Below are 16,588 nucleotides of genomic sequence, written 5' to 3'. Positions count from 1 at the left end.
AGTGAAACTAAGCCATGCCCGTGGGGCCACCCAAGATGGGCGGGTCATGGTGGAGAGGTCTGACAAAATGTGGTCCACTGGAGAAGGGAATGGCAAACCACTTCAGATTTCTTGCCTTGAGAACCCCATGAAGAGTATGAAAAGGCAAAATGATAGGACACTGAAAGAGGAACTCCCCAGGTCAGTAGGTGCCCAATATGCTACTGGAGATCGTTGGAGAAATAACTCCAGAGAGAATGAAGGGATGGAGCCAAAGCAAAAAGAATACCCAGTTGTGGATGTGACTGGTGATAGAAGCAAGGTCCAATGAGTAAAGAGCAATACTGCATAGGAACCTGGAATCTTAGGTCTGTGAATCAAGGCAAATTGGAAGTGGTCAAACAGGAGATGGCAAGAGTGAACGTCGACATTCTAGGAATCAGCGAACTAAAATGGACTGGAATGGGTGAATTTAACTCAGATGACCATTATATATTCTACTGTGGGCAGGAATACCTTAGAAGAAATGGAATAGCTATTATGGTCAACAGAAGAGTCTGAAATGCAGTACTTGGATGCAATCTCAAAAACGACAGAATGATCTCTGTTTATTTCCAAGGGAAGCCATTCAATATCACAGTGATCCAAGCCTATGCTCCAACCAGTAATGCTGAAGAAGCTGAAGTTGAATGGTTCTATGAAGACCTACAAGACCTTTTAGAACTAACACCTAAAAAAGATGTCCTTTTCATTATAGGGGACTGGAATGCAAAAGTAGGAAGTCAAGAAACACCTGGAGTAACAGGCAAATTTGGCCTTGGAATACGAAATGAAGCAGGGCAAAGGCTAATAGAATTTTGCCAAGAGAATGCACTGGTCATACCAAACACCCTCTTCCAACAACACAAGAGAAGACTCTACACATGGACATAACCAGATGGTGAACACCGAAATCAGATTGATTATGTTCTTTGCAGCCAAAGATGGAGAAGCTCTATACAGTCAGCAAAAACAAGACTGGGAGCTGACTGTGGCTCAGATCATGAACTCCTTATTGCCAAATTCAGACTTAAATTGAAGAAAGTAGGGAAAACCACTAGACCATTCAGGTATGACCTAAATCAAATCCCTTATGATTATACAGTGGAAGTGAGAAATAGATTTAAGGGCCTAGATCTGATAGATAGAGTGCCTGATGAACTATGGACAGATGTTCGTGACATTGTACAGGAGACAGGGATCAAGACCATCCCCATGGAAAAGAAATGCAAAAAAGCAAAAAGGCTGTCTGGGGAGGCCTTACAGATAGCTGTGAAAAGAAGATAAGTGAAAAGCAAAGGAGAAAAGGAAAGATATAAACATCTGAAAGCAGAGTTCCAAAGAATAGCAAGGAGAGATAAGAAAGCCTTCCTCAGCAATCAGTGCAAAGAAGTAGAGGAAAACGAAAGAATGGGAAAGACTAGGGAGATCAGCCCTGGGATATCTTTGGAAGGAATGATGCTAAAGCTGAAACTCCAGTACTTTGGCCACCTCACGCGAAGAGTTGACTCATTGGAAAAGATTCTGATGCTGAGAGGGATTGGGGGCAGGAGGAGAAGGGGACGACAGGGGATGAGATGGCTGGATGGCATCACCGACTCGGTGGACGTGAGTCTGAGTGAACTCTGGGAGTTGGTGATGGACAGGGAGGCCTAGCGTGCTGAGATTCATGTGGTCGCAAAGAGTCTGCCACGACTGAGCGACTGAACTGTACTGAATTGAGAGATTTCTTCAAGAAAACTAGACATACCAAGGGAACATTTCATGCAAAGATGGGCTCAATAAAGGACAGAAATGGTATGGACCTAACAGAAGCAGAAGATATTAAGAAGAGGTGGCAAGAATACACAGAAGAACTGTACAAAAAAGATCTTCATGACTAAGATAATAACGATGGTCTGATCGCTCACCTAGAGCCTGACATCCTGGAACGTGAAGTCAAGTGGGCCTTAGAAAGCATCACTACGAACAAAGCTAGTGGAGGTGATGGAATTCCAGTGGAGCTATTTCAAATCCTGAAAAATGATGCTGTGAAAGTGCTGCACTCGATATGCCAGCAAATTTGGAAAACTCAGCAGTGGCCACAGGACTGGAAAAGGTCTGTTTTGATTCCAATACCAAAGAAAGGCAATGTCAAAGAATGCTCAAACTACCACTCAATTGCACTTATCTCACACGCTAGTAAAGTAATGCTCAAAATTCTCCAAGCCAGGCTTCAGCTATACATGAACCGTGAGCTTCCAGATGTTCAAGCTGGTTTTAGAAAAGGCTGAGGAACCAGAGATCAAATTGCCAACTCCACTGGATCATCGAAAAAGCAAAAGAGTTCCAGAAAAACATCTATTTCTGCTTTATTGACTATGCCAAAGCCTTTGACTCTGTGGATCACAATAAATTGTGGAAAATTCTGAAAAGATTGGAATACCAGACCACCTGATCTGCCTCTTGAGAAATCTATATGCAGGTCAGGAAGCAACAGTTAGAACTGGACATGGAACAACAGACTGGTTCCAAATAAGAAAAGAAGTACCTCAAGGCTGTATATTGTCACCCTGCTTATTTAACTTATATGCAGAGTACATCATAAGAAATGCTGGGCTGGAAGAAGCAAAGCTGGAATCAAGATTGCTGGGAGAAATATCAATAACCTCAGATATGCAGATGACACCACCCTTATGGCAGAAAGTGAAGAGGAACTAAAAAGCCTCTTGATGAAAGTGAAAGAGAAGAGTGAAAAAGTTGGCTTAAAGCTCCACATTCAGAAAACTAAGATCATGTCATCTGGTCCCACCACTTCATGGTAAATAGACGGGGAAACAGTGGCAAGTGTCAGACTTTATTTTTGGGGGGCTCCAAAATCACTGCAGATGGTGACTGCAGCCATGAAATTAAAAGACACTTACTCCTTGTAAGGAAAGTTATGACCAAAGTAGATAGCATATTCAAAAGCAGAGACATTACTTTGCCAACAAAGGTCCCTCTAGTCAAGGCTATTGCTTTTGCAGTTGTCGTGTATGGATGTGAGTTGGACTGTGAAGAAAGCTGAGCACCGAAGAATTGATGCTTTGAACTATGGTGTTGGAGAAGACTCTTGAGAGTCCCTTGGACTGCAAGGAGATCCAACCAGTCCATTCTAAAGGAGATCAGTCCTGGGTGTTCACTGGAAGCACTGATGCTAATGCTGAAACTCCAATACTTTGGCCACCTCATGCGAAGAGTTGACTCATTGGAAAAGACACTGATGCTGGGAGGGACTGGGGGCAGGAGGAGAAGGGGACAAAAGAGGATAAGATGGTTAGATGGCATCACCAACTCGATGGACATGAGATTGAGTAAACTCTGGGAGTTGGTGATGGACATGGAGGCCGGCATGCTGCGATTCATGGGGTCACAAAGAGTCGGACACGACTGAGTGACTGAACTGAACTGAACTGAATTTTTCTAGTGACCTAAGTGAAATGCTGGGCTGGAAGAAGCATAGCTGGAATCATGATTCTCGGGAGAAATTCAATACCCTCAGATATGCAGATGACACCACCCTTATCACAGAAAATGAAGAGGAACTAAAAAGCCTCTTGATGAAAGTGAAAGAGGGGAGTTAACAAGTTGGCTTAAAGCTCAACATTCAGAAAACTAGGATCATGGCATATGGTCCCAACACTTCATGGGAAATAGATGGGGAAACAGTGGAAACAGTGTCAGACTTTATCTTTTTGGGTTCCAAAATCACTGCAGATGGTGACTGCAGCCATGAAATTAAATTAAATTAAATCTTACTCCTTGGAAGAAAAGTTATGACCAACCTAGACAGCATATTCAAAAGCAGAGACATTACTTTGCCAACAAAGGTCCATCTAGTCAAGGCTATGGTTTTCCTAGTCGTGTATGGATGTGAGAGTTGGACTGTGAAGAAAGCTGAGCACCGAAGAATTGATGCTTTTGAAGTGTGGTGTTGGAGAAGACTCTTGAGAGTCCCTTGGACTGCAAGGAGATCCAACCAGTCCATTCTGAAGGAGATCAGCCCTGGGATTTCTTTGGAAGGAATGATGCTAAAGCTGAAACTCCAGTACTTTGGCCACCTCATGCGAAGAGTTGACTCATTGGAAAAGACCCTGATGCTGGGAGGGATTGGCGGCAGGAGGAGAAAGGGATGACAGAGCATGAGATGGCTGGATGGCATCACCGACTCGATGGACATGAGTTTGAGTGAACTCCGGGAGATTGTGATGGACAGGGAGGCCTGGCGTGCTGCAATTCATGGGGTTGAAAAGAGTCGGACATGACGAGCAACTGAACTGAACTGAAGTGGAACCTTAGTTTATTAATTTCAGATCTTTATTCTTTACTAGTGTATGTATTCAAGACTAAAAATTTTGCTCTCTCTAAACACTGCTTTTGCTGCACATATAGATTTTGGTAAGTTGTATTTTATTTTCTTTTAGTTGAAAATTTTAACAAATTCTTTCAAAACATTTTACTTGACTCATGTGTTATTTAGAACTGTGTTTAACTTCCAGCTCCAAGTATTTGGGGGATTTTCCATTTATTTTTCTGTATCCTTTTCTAGTTTAATTCTGTGATCTGAGTGCAGATACTGTATGGTTTCCATTTTTTCAAATTAAAGTGTTTTTCATAAACTAGAAGTGGTCTAATTTGGTGAGTTATTTCCTGTGCAGATGAGAAAACTATATAATATGCTGTTGTTGGATGAAGTCTATAGATGTCAATTTTGTATAGTTGATTTATGGTGTTGTTGAATTCAACTATGTTTTTTTAATTAATTTATTTTAATTGGAGGATAATTACTTTACAATATTGTGGTGTTTTTTGCCATACATCAATGTGAATCAGCCACCAGTGCACATGTGTCCCCTTATCCTGACATTCCTTCCCACCTCCCTCCTCACTCCATCCCTCTGGATTGTCCTAGAGCACCGACTTTGAGTGCCCTGCTTCATGCATTGAACTTGCAGTGGTCATCTGTTTTATATATGGTAATATACATGTTTCAGTGCTATGCTCTCAAGTCATCCCACCCTCACCTTCTCCCACATAGTCCAAGTCTGTTCTTTACATCGATGTCTCTTTTGCTGCCTTGCATATAGGATTGTCATTACCATCTTTCTAAATTCCATATATATGCCTTAGTATACTATATTGATGTTTCTCTTTCTGACTTACTTTACTCTGTATAATAGGCTCCAGTTTGATCCACCTCATTAGAACTGACTCAAATGTATTCCTTTAATGGCTGAGTAATATTCCATTGTGTATATATATCATAACTTCCTTATCCATTCATCTGCCAATGGACATCTAGGTTGCTTCCATGTCCTAGCTATTGTAAACAGTGCTGTAATGAACATTGGGGTACATGTGTCTCTTTCACTTCTGGTTTCCTCAGTATATAGGCCCAGCATTGGAATTGCTGGGATGTATGGCAGTTCTATTCCCAGTTTTTAAGGAATCTCCATACCATGCTTCACAGTGGCTGTATCAGTTTGCGGAGAAGGCAATAGCACCCCACTCCAGTACTCTTGCCTGGAAAATCCCATAGATGGAGGAGCCTGGAAGGCTGCAGTCCATGGGGTCGCTGAGGGTCAGACACAACTGAGTGACTTCACTTTCACTTTTCACTTGCATGCATTGGAGAAGGAAATGGCAACCCACTCCAGTGTTCTTGCCTGGAGAATCCCAGGGACGGGGGAGCCTGGTGGGCTGCCGTCTATGGGGTCTCACAGAGTCGGACACGACTGAAGTGACTTAGCAGTAGCAGCAGTATCAGTTTGCATTCCCATGAGCAATGCAAAAGGGTTCCCTTTTCTCCATACCCTCTCCAGCATTTATTGTTTGTAGACTTTTTGATGGCAACAATTCTGGCAGGTGTGAGATGATACCTCATGTGGTTTTGATTTGCATTCATCTAATAGTGATATTGAGCATCTTTTCATGTGTTTATTAGCCATCTATATATCTTCTTTCCGGAGAAGGCAATGGCACCCCACTCCAGTACTCTTGCCTGGAGAATCCCATGGATGGAGGAGCCTGGTAGGCTGCAGTCCATGGGATCCTGAAGAGTTGGACACGATTGAGTGACTTTACTTTCACTTTTCACTTTCATGCATTGGAGAAGGAAATGGCAACCCACTCCAGTGCTCTTGCCTGGAGAATCCCAGGGATGGGGGAGCCTGGTGGGCTGCTGTTTCTGGGATTGCACAGAGTCGGACACGACTGAAGCGACTTAGCAGCAGCAGCATGTCTTCTTTGGAAAAATGTCTGTTTAGTTCTTTGACCCATTTATTGATTGGGTTGTTCATTTTTCTGGTGCTGAGCTGCATGAGCTGTTTGTATATTTTGGAGATAAAATCTTTGTCAGTTGTTTCATTTGCTCTTATTTTCTCCCATTCTGAAGGCTGCCTTTTCACCTTGCTTATAGTTTCCTTCATTGTGCAAAAGCTTTTAAATTTAATTAGGTCCCATTTGTTTGTTTTTATTTTCATTACTCTGGGAGGTGGGTCATAGAGGATCTTGCTGTGATTTATGTCAAAGAGTGTTCTGATTATGTTTTCCTCTAAAAGTTTTATAGTTTCTGATCTTATATTTAGATTTTTAATCCATTTTGAGTTCATTTTTGTTATGGTATTAGAAAGTGTTCTAGTTTCATTCTTTTACACATGGTTGACCAATTTTCCCAGCGCTACTTGTTAAAGAGATTGTCTTTTCTCTCTTGTATATTTGCCTCCTTTGTCAAAGGTAAGGTGTTCATAGGTGCATGGATTTATCGCTGGGTTTCTATTTTGTTCCATTGATCTATATTTCTGTTTTTGTGCCAGTACCATACTTTCTTGATGACAGTAGGTTTGTAGTATAGTCTGAAGTCAGGAAGGTTGATCCCTTCAGTTCCATTCTTCTTTCTCAAGGTTGCTTTGGCTATTTGGGATTTTTTTGTGTTTCCATACAAATTGTGAAATTATTTGTCCTAGTTCTGTGACAGATACCATTGGTAGTTTGATAGGGATTGTGCTGAATCTATAGATTGCTTTGGGTGGTATACTCATTTCACTATACTGATTCTTCCAATCCACGAACATGGTATATTTCCCCATCTATTTGTGTCATTTTTGTTTTCTTTCAAAAGTGTTTTATAGTTTCATCAGTTCAGTTCAGTTGCTCAGTCATGTCCGACACTTTGCTCTCTATATATAGGTCTTTTGTTTATTTAGGTAAATTAATTCCTGAGTATTTTATTCTTTTTGTTGCAATGGTGAATGGGATTGTTTCCTTAATTTCTCTTTCTGTTGTTTTCATTGTTAGTGTATAGGAATGCAAGGGATTTCTGTGTATTAATTTTATATCCTGCAACTTTACCATACTGATTAGGTCTAGTAATTTTCTGGTATGCCTTTAGGGTTTTCTATGTAGAGGATCACGTCATCTGCAAACACTGAGAGTTTTACTTCTTCTTTTCCAATATGGATTCCTTTTATTTCTTTTTCTTCTCTGATTGCTGTGGCTAGGACTTCCAAAACTATGTTGGAATTCAACTATGTATTTCTGTTTTTGCCTGCTGGATATCTTAATTTCTGATAAAAAGGTGTTAAACTCCCCAACCATAATGGTGGGTTCATCTATTTCTCTGTGCATTTCTATAGTTTTTGTTCCATATATTTTGATCCTCTGTTGTTAGGCACATACAATACCTACATTAAAAATTGTCATATATTTTTGAAGTATTGATGCATTTACCATTATGTAATGTTCCTCAAGATATTAAGAAGAGGTGGCAAGAATACACAGAAGAATTGTACAAAAAAGATCTTCATGACCCAGATAATCACAATGGTGTGATCACTCACCTAGAGCCAGGCATCCTGGAATATGAAGTCAAGTGGACCTTAGAAAGCGTCACTATGAACAAAGCTAGTAGAGGTGATGGAATTCCAATTGAGATATTTCAAATCCTAAAAGATGATGCTGTGAAAGTGCTTCACTCAATATGTCAGCAAATTTGGAAAACTCAGCAATGGCCATGGGACTGGAAAATATCAGTTTTCATTCCAATCCCAAAGAAAGGCAATGCCAAAGAATGCTCAAACTACTGCACAATTGCACTCATCTCACACACTAGTAAAGCAATGCTCAAAATTCTCCAAGCCAGGCTTCAGCTATACGTGAACCATAAACTTCCAGATGTTCAAGCTGGTTTTACAAAAGGCAGAGGAACCAGAGATCAAGTTGCCAACATCTGTTGGATCATTGAAAAAGCAAGAGAGTTCCAGAAAAACATCTATTTCCATTTTATTGACTATGCCAAAGCCTTTAACTGTGTGGATCACAATAAACTGTGGGAAATTCTGAAAGAGATGGGAATATGAGATCACCTGACCTGTCTTTTGAGAAACCTGTATGCAGGTCAGGAAGCAACAGTTAGAACTGGACATGGAACAACAGACTGGTTCCAAATAGGAAAAGGAGTACTTCAAGGCTGTATATCAAAGGACTGATGTTGAAGCTGAAACTCCAATACTTTGGCCACATGATGCAAAGAGCTGACTCATTTGAAAAGACCCTGATGCTGGAAAGATTGAGGGCAGGAGGAGAAGGGGAAAACAGAGGATGAGATAGTTGGATGGCATCACCAACTCAATGGACATGGGTTTGGGTAAACTCCAGGAGTTGGTGTTGGACAGGGAGGCCTGGTGTGCTGTGGCTCATGGGTTCGCAAAGAGTCGGATATGACTGAGTGACTGCAGTGAACTTAATGCTCCTCTTTGGGGCTTCCCAGGTTGTTCTAGCGGTAAAGAACCCTCCTGCCAATGTAAGAGATATAGGAGATGCAGGTTTGATACCTCCAGGATCAAAGGAAGATCCTGGAGGAGAGCATGGCAACCTACTCCAGTATTCTTGCCTGGAGAATACCCATAGAGAGAGGAGCCTGGTGGGCTACAGTCCATAGAGTCACAAAGAGTCAGACACGACTGAAGTGACTTAGCACACAGGCACAATGCCTCTCTTTATCCCTGAAAACTTTCCTTGGTCTGAAGTCAGCTCTATCTAAAATTCATATGGATACTCCCACTTTCCTTTGATTGGTGTTAGCATGGTATATCTCTCTACATTTACTTTTAATATATAGACATCTTTATATTTAAATTCAGTCTCTTATAGATAGGATTTAGTTAGGTATTATTTTCTGATCTACTTTGACAGTCTCTGTCTTTTATTGGTATATTTATAACATTGGCATTTACAATGATTATGATGTAGTTAGATTAATATTGACCATATTTATTACTGTTTTCTAATGTCATTACTCCTATTTTTATCTTTCACACTTTTCTTGCCTTTTGTGTTTTTGGTTGAGCATTTTATATGATTTATATTTTTTCTCCATATCAGTTATACTTTCTTTTTTTACTTTTTCAGTGGTTGCCCTAGAATTTCCACTATACATTTACAGCTAATTCAAGTACACTTTCAAATAAAGCTATACCATTCCACAGATAATGCAAGGACTTTAAAACAGCAGAATAATATTAATTCATATCTCCCATCCCTTGTATCATTACTGTCATTCACTTCATTGATCTAAGTCTACATAGGTGCCTATATTCATAAACACAAACTTTCACAATTGAATATATTTTTGCTATCATTTTTTCAATTAACTTATCAGTCAGTTAATTTGAGAGTACATGTTTTTATTTTACCTTCACTTATTCATTCTTTCATGGTGTCCCTGTTTGCAGATCTGAGTTTCTGATTTATATCATTTTCTTCTTCTTTGAAGAACTCTTTTTAAAAAAACATTTCTTGCAGGGCAGATCTACTGGCAAGAGATTTTCTCAATTTTTGCTTGTCTGAGAAAGTCTTTATTTCTCCTTCACTTTTGAAGGATACTTTTGCAAGATACAGAATTAAAAGTTGGTAGGTTTTTCTTCTCAACAACTTAAATATTTCATCCACTTTCTTCTTGCTTGCATAGTTTCTGAAGAGTCAGTTCAGTTCGGTTCAGTTGCTCAGCTATGTCTGACTCTTTGCGACCCCGTGAACCACAGCACACCAGGCCTCCCAGTCCATCACCAACTCTCGGAGTCCACCCAAACCCATGTCCATCGAGTTGGTGATACCATCCAACCATCTCATCCTCTGTCGTCCCCTTCTCCTCCTGCCTTCAATCTTTCCCAACATCAGGGTCTTTTCAAATGTGTCAATTCTTCCCATCAGGTGGCCGAAGTATTGGAGTTTCAGCTTCAACATCAGTCCTACCAATGAACACCCAGGACTGATCTCCTTTAGGATGGACTGGTTGGATCTCCTTGCAGTCAAAGGGACTCTCAAGAGTCTTCTCCAGCACCACAGTTCAAAAGCATCAATTCTTCGGCACTCAGCTTTCTTCACAGTCCAACTCTCACATCCATACATGACCACTAGAAAAACCATAGCCTTGACTAGATCGACCTTTATTGACAAAGTAATGTCTCTGCTTTTTAATATGCTGTCTAGGTTGGTCATAACTTTCCTTCCAAGGAGCATCTTTTAATTTCATGGCTGCATTCTGAAAAGTAATCAGATGTAATTCTTTTCTTTGCTTCTCTATTTGTGATACTTTTTTTCTTGTGGCTTCTTTTCAGAATTTTTTCTTCATCTTTTCATTTCTGTGATTTAAAAATTACATGCTGAGATGTATTTTTTTGGCATTTGTCCTGCTTTCTGTTCTCTAGGCTTCTTTGATCTGTGTTTTGGTGTCTGACAGTAATATTTTGAAATTCTCAGTGATTGCTTCACATATTGCTTCTGTTCCTTTCTTCTCCTTCTGGTATTCCCATTACATGTCTTTTATACCTTTTACAGTTTTCCCACAGCTCTTAGATAGTCTGTTATGTTTTTTTCTATCACTTTTCTCTTTTCTTTTCAGTAATCCATTTTGAAAATTCTTATTTTTATATCCTCAAGTTCAGAGATTCTTTATTCAGCTATATACATACTCTACTAATGAGATCAAAAACATTCTTCATTTCTGTTAGTGTTTTAATCTCTAGAATTTGTTTCTTTCTTAGAATGTTTATTTCTCTACTTATATTATCTATCTGTTCTTGCATGTTATTTATTTTTTCTTTTAAAAGTCCTTTAGTATATTAATTATGTATTTTTAAAAAGTTCCCATTCTGATGATTCCCACTTTCTTGTCACATATGATTCTGATTCTGATGCTTGTTCAGTTTCTTCAAACTGTGTCTATTTGCTTTTTAGTATGCATCATAAGTTTCTGTTACAATGGGGACATGATGTAATGGGTAGAAAAAACTGTAGTAAATAGGCTTTTGGTATGTAGTGGTAAGGTGTCAGAGGAGGGGAAGCATTATGAAGTCCTAATATTAGTTCTCAATTGATGATTTACATTAGGTGAACCTGTGCTTTTGGACTGTGAGCATCACTAATACTTTCCAGTTTGTATCCCCACTCACTTTTTAGGCATGACAGAATGGCTAGACAGGACTGGCATTGTGTATTTCTCTTCCTCCAGGTATGTTAGGCTCTGGTAAAGTATGTTCACTTGAAAGCAGGGTGTGTTGCAGAATTCTCTGGAATATTTCAAAATGGTTTCTTTTCCTTTCCTTCTGCTGGAAACATGAAGGAATTTTTCTCCTATATTCACTGGGAGGACCTGGTGGAGCGCTTGGAAATAAAACTCACAAAAGTGTAGGGGTTTCCCTATGACTGAGGCCCTCCACACCCTGAAAATTTTAGTTCTCAGGGTTTTTAACCTGAGCCTCTTGAGAAATCTGTATGCAGGTCAAGAAGCAACAGTTAGAACTGGACATGGAACAACAGATGCAGAGTACATCATGAGAAATGCTGGACTGGATGAAGCACAAGCTGGAATCAAGATTGTCAGGAGAAATATCAAAAACCTCAGGTATGCAGATTACACCACACTTATGGCTGAAAGCAAAGAAGAACTAAAGAGCCTCTTGATGAAAGTGAAAGAGGAGAGTGAAAAAGTTGGCTTAAAGCTCAACATTCAGAAAACTAAGATCATGGAATCGGGTCCCATCACTTCATGACAAATGGATGGGGAAACAGTGGAAACAGTGGCAGATTTAGTTTTATTTGTACTTAAAAATCACTGCAGATGGTGATTGCAGCCATAAAAAAAAAGACGCTTACTCCTTGGAAGAAAAGTTATGACCAACCTAGACAGCATATTAAAAAGCAGAGACATTACTTTGCCAACAAAGGTCCTTCTAGTCAAGGCTATGGTTTTCCAGTAGTCATGTATGGATGTGAAAGTTGGATTATAAAGAAAGCTGAGTGCCGAAGAATTGATGCTTTTGAACTGTGGTGCTGGAGAAGACTCTTGAGAGTCCCTTGGACTGTAAGGGGATCTAACCAGTCCATCCTAAAGGAGATCAGTCCTGGGTGTTCATTTGTAAGACTGATGTTGAAGCTGAAACTCCAATACTTTGGCCACCCGATGGGAAGAATTGACTCATTTGAAAAGACTCTGATGCTGGGAAAGATTGAAGGCAGGAGGAGAAGGGGGTGACAGAGAATAAGATGGTTGGATGGCATCAACGACTCAATGGACATATGTTTGGGTGGACTCTGGGAGTTGGTGATGGACAGGGTGGCCTGGCATGCTGCAGTCCATGGGGTTGCAAAGAGTCGCACATGACTGAGTGACTTAACTGAACTGAGGGTTTTCAACAATGAGCCTCCAGAAACTTGTCAGTTACAGTTCAGATTTTCCTATCCCAGCATTGATTTTTATGGAGGATTCTGCTCAGAGATTTAACCTCCAGTAACTTGTGATTCTCTTTGTCTATCTCTCCTATTTTGGGACAGCAAGTTTGGTTTGTGGTTAATATTTACTGGTTTAGTAACTATATTTTAACAAGACATGTGCATGGTGGGTAGGAGACATAGTTTGAGGTCTAAGAATAGTGAAGACCGAATAGAAGACCACCTGCATAATGGTTTTTTAATAAAATAATGTGTTCAGTGAAAGAAGAAACTCTTACAGAGAAAAATAGTGAAACTTCATGCCAGTCTTGACATTGAATCCTGGTGGAGCACAGGAAGAATTTACGTCTTCTTTGGAAATTCCTAACCAGAACTTAACACTATTCTGGTTTGGAATTCAAATTCACTCTTTGTAAAATTTTTGTGGAAGAGTAAAAGGTCAACAAGAGATAAAACATTCTTGAAAAAAAGTCAGTGGGGGAACTTTTCTTTGCTATATATCAAGAGATATTATAAATCCATTCTATGTAGGATAGTGTGGTTTTAGCAATGTAACAGACAAATAGATGAATGAATAGAAATCAGACCAGAAATTAACATATTCATATGTGTACTGATCTAGACAGAACCAACACTGAAGATCAATAGCAAAAGGATTTAGTAGGATAATGTTAAGATAATTTACTATCCATTGAGGGAAAAATATGATAATAGATTCCTACCTCACACCATACATAAAAATGGATTGTTCTTGAGTGAAAACTTTAAAGGCAAAGAGAACATTTTAAAAAATTTTGAAGACAATATAGGAGGCTATCTCAATGAGTTTAGAATAGAAGAAAATTTCTTATAGGGCAATTCATAAAGGAATTTTACACATTTGATTACACTAAAACTAATTAAGTCCTTAGGCTTATTTTTTTTAATTAAAAAATACCATGAAGAGAATGATTATATAGGCCATAAGTTGGAAGAAATACTTGCTACAAAAGTGATTAGTACCTAGAGTATATAAAAAGGCCATAAATTTAATGGTAAAAAGATAATTCAATAAGAAATGAGCAAAAGATAAAAGCACATATCACTGATGAAGAAACATGATTGACCAATAAATATTAAAAATACACAGGCTCATTAGTCATAACAATAAAGGAAGAAAATGTAAATCACAATGCAATGCCATTTCAAACTTGTCCAAATATTAAAAAATCTGGCAATACCAAGTGAGTTTTTTTGTGTGTGCAGGAATAGGCATTTGATGAAAAGATTAAACTCGAATTTCAGATTTGCTACTTATCAATGGTATGATTTTTGACAAGTCATTCAAGCTCTAACTTACATTTCTTCACCTACAAAATGCAAAATATAGTTTCTTTCAGAGCTGAAAGAAACAAAGATGATGTAAGATAAGCATCTGACTTGTCAGACTTTGACAATTCTGGCAAAGAACAGGGGTTCATAGATGATGGTTGCTAAAACTGAGATAAATTGGGGTGATAGGAGAGTAGTATAATGTTTATACCAAAGTTTCACCCAACAGAATTAATTCAGAGTAAAGGTATTAGAATTTTAAACCTCATCTTCAAAGCTTGTAACAACAGTAGCAGCAGCAGCAATAATTCATTGAGGATTTACTATGTGCCAGGCACTGAGTTTAATGTTTATATTCATTATTTTATTTACTCCTTATGCTTACTTTGTAAGGTAGTATTATTATCTTCATTTTATGGTTGAGGAAATTGAAACTCAGAGAGCTTACTTAATTTACTTACCCAGGGTCACATATAGCCCAGGGAGTGGAACACAATTTTCCTGGCTTGACTATATTTTATAGTGTATATAATTTCTCTTTAGCAGGCAGAAACAAAATCAGAACTTTTGACTTATAAGCAGTTTTCACAATTAGTGGCATCAAACTTAAATTATGTGCAAATAATATGATGAACCGTGCCAGTATTTACCAAAAAAAAAAAAAAAGTGAAGAGTTTTGGATGGAGTTTCTGGCAGTGTTAGGATTTCTAGCTTAAATCTTTTGTCAAGTGATTGCTATTTTTGAGAGAATTGTGGAAAGGAAAAAAAAAAAGGGAGAATGGGAGTAAAAACCAGGTGACCTGAACACTTTTCTTTCTCTGTGTAATTTGAAATTATACCTGACAACTTTGGAGACCTCCACATTGTAATTTGCTTTGGGAACAATTGAAATATTACTCAGGTGGAAACAGGAAGCTTGAATTCACAGTATATTCATACACGTACACAATTTTTAAAAAAGTTAGAGTCTTGCCTCTTTTAACTCCTTAAAGCAGCCATAATCTTGTCCTTCAACCTATATGTTAACGGTGGTTTTCAAAAACACAGATGTGCCGACTCTCAGAGTGAGATAGGGTCTTGGGGTGCCAACTTGTCTCTTGTAGTGCAGTATTTCAGCTAAAGGATTGCTCAACAAATTCTGGTTTCACTGTTGAGAAACTCACTCTCTTGGAGGGAGCTTCATCTGTTTTCTAAGAGCTATAATTGTTAATAACAACAGAAATGATGATGATACTCATTTTTTATTGAGAGTTTAATGATGTGCCAAGCACTGTGCTAAGTGCACAATAAAATTATCTCATTTATCCTCATAATAACCTCTGTGACACAGATACTACTATTATCTCCAATCTACAGATTGAAAACATAGGGGTTTTGATCCATATATCATAATTGTAACATTTACAGACTTTAACTCTAGTTTACTTGATAACAATTAGATATTAGAAAACAGCACAGAACTCTGAGTTCAACTGCAGCTCCTTTGGATTAAATTTACAAATTTTTAATCCTGTTGTAGAAAATAGGGAATCGGGTGGATTTCTGATTGAAGGAAAGAGGCGAGGGAAGAGATTTTTATTTCTTCACATTTTAAGCATGACTATTCTAGGGCCTTTCTGCATTCTCTCTTATGTTCTCTTCACTGCTCCACTCACTTTTTTTTTTTTTTTTTTTTAGAGATGCAGGGTTGGATCTATAGCAAAGAAAATAAATCTTTCTCTGTGCTCTGTACTATATGCTTTCTAGACCAATATTTGCAGAAAGTGCACACAGTCCACAAACTGTGCATTTTAAAATTAGTTTAGAAATGTTTAAAGGTAATGCAAATGTGTAGCCTATCATTCAAAAGAGAAAAGGGACAGAAATAATTATCATTATAAATGTCAGCAAGATGGAGAATTCACGAAGTCAATCAATGTTTGTTTTTCCCTAATGGATTTTCAGATGTTGTTTTTACCAGCCTGAGTCAATTTTTTTTCTATATTGATGTAAGATTATGTATCCTTGCAATAATTTACTTATAATTTGGATCATGTCCAAACTTTTCTTAAGGCAGCAGAATTGCCACCTGATGTCATTACAGCCTTATATTTAGTGTTTTTATTATAAAATTAGACATTGATAAATCTGCAATTTTAAATCCTTAAGACATAATAAATGGCTAGAACTTGAAGCTGTAGTATGTTTCAAGCTTACTTTTTCCTTGAAATAGCAAATACAACACCTTACATACTAAAAATTGGGTGGGCTGTTGTCTTATAGTTAGATATCTAGCCTAAGTCATGTGAAATGACTAAATATCTCTTTAATAATCTCAGTTTTAGAAATCACACCTAAGGAACACTTTTATGATATTTAGGGTTCATGCAGTTTTGTCATATGTAGGGAAGAGGAAAGTCAATTTAGTGGTGGAATGATCATGCCTAAGTGTATGTTACGTGTGACTGACTAATGCCAGACCACACTCAAGCTGTTCTCACAGTGGTGAACCGCCTCCTGTAAAGAGAAAGAA

The 16,588-nt window shown here is 38.4% G+C and overlaps 1 protein-coding gene and 1 long non-coding RNA gene across 3 annotated transcripts in view; one reads left to right on the top strand and one right to left on the bottom strand.

Moving 5' to 3' along the window:
* The window catches only part of SPATA16 (spermatogenesis associated 16), a 245,846-nt gene that overhangs the window by 121,005 nt on the left and 108,253 nt on the right, over positions 1-16,588 (bottom strand).
* LOC129643876 (uncharacterized) overlaps positions 1-16,588 on the top strand; it is a 66,313-nt gene that overhangs the window by 3,578 nt on the left and 46,147 nt on the right. The window lies entirely within an intron of this gene.

The sequence above is a fragment of the Bubalus kerabau genome, chromosome 2 (genome assembly GCF_029407905.1).
Source record: "Bubalus kerabau isolate K-KA32 ecotype Philippines breed swamp buffalo chromosome 2, PCC_UOA_SB_1v2, whole genome shotgun sequence".
Classification (NCBI taxonomy): Eukaryota; Metazoa; Chordata; class Mammalia; order Artiodactyla; family Bovidae; genus Bubalus; species Bubalus kerabau.
This window is presented reverse-complemented; position numbering and strand designations above follow the sequence as displayed.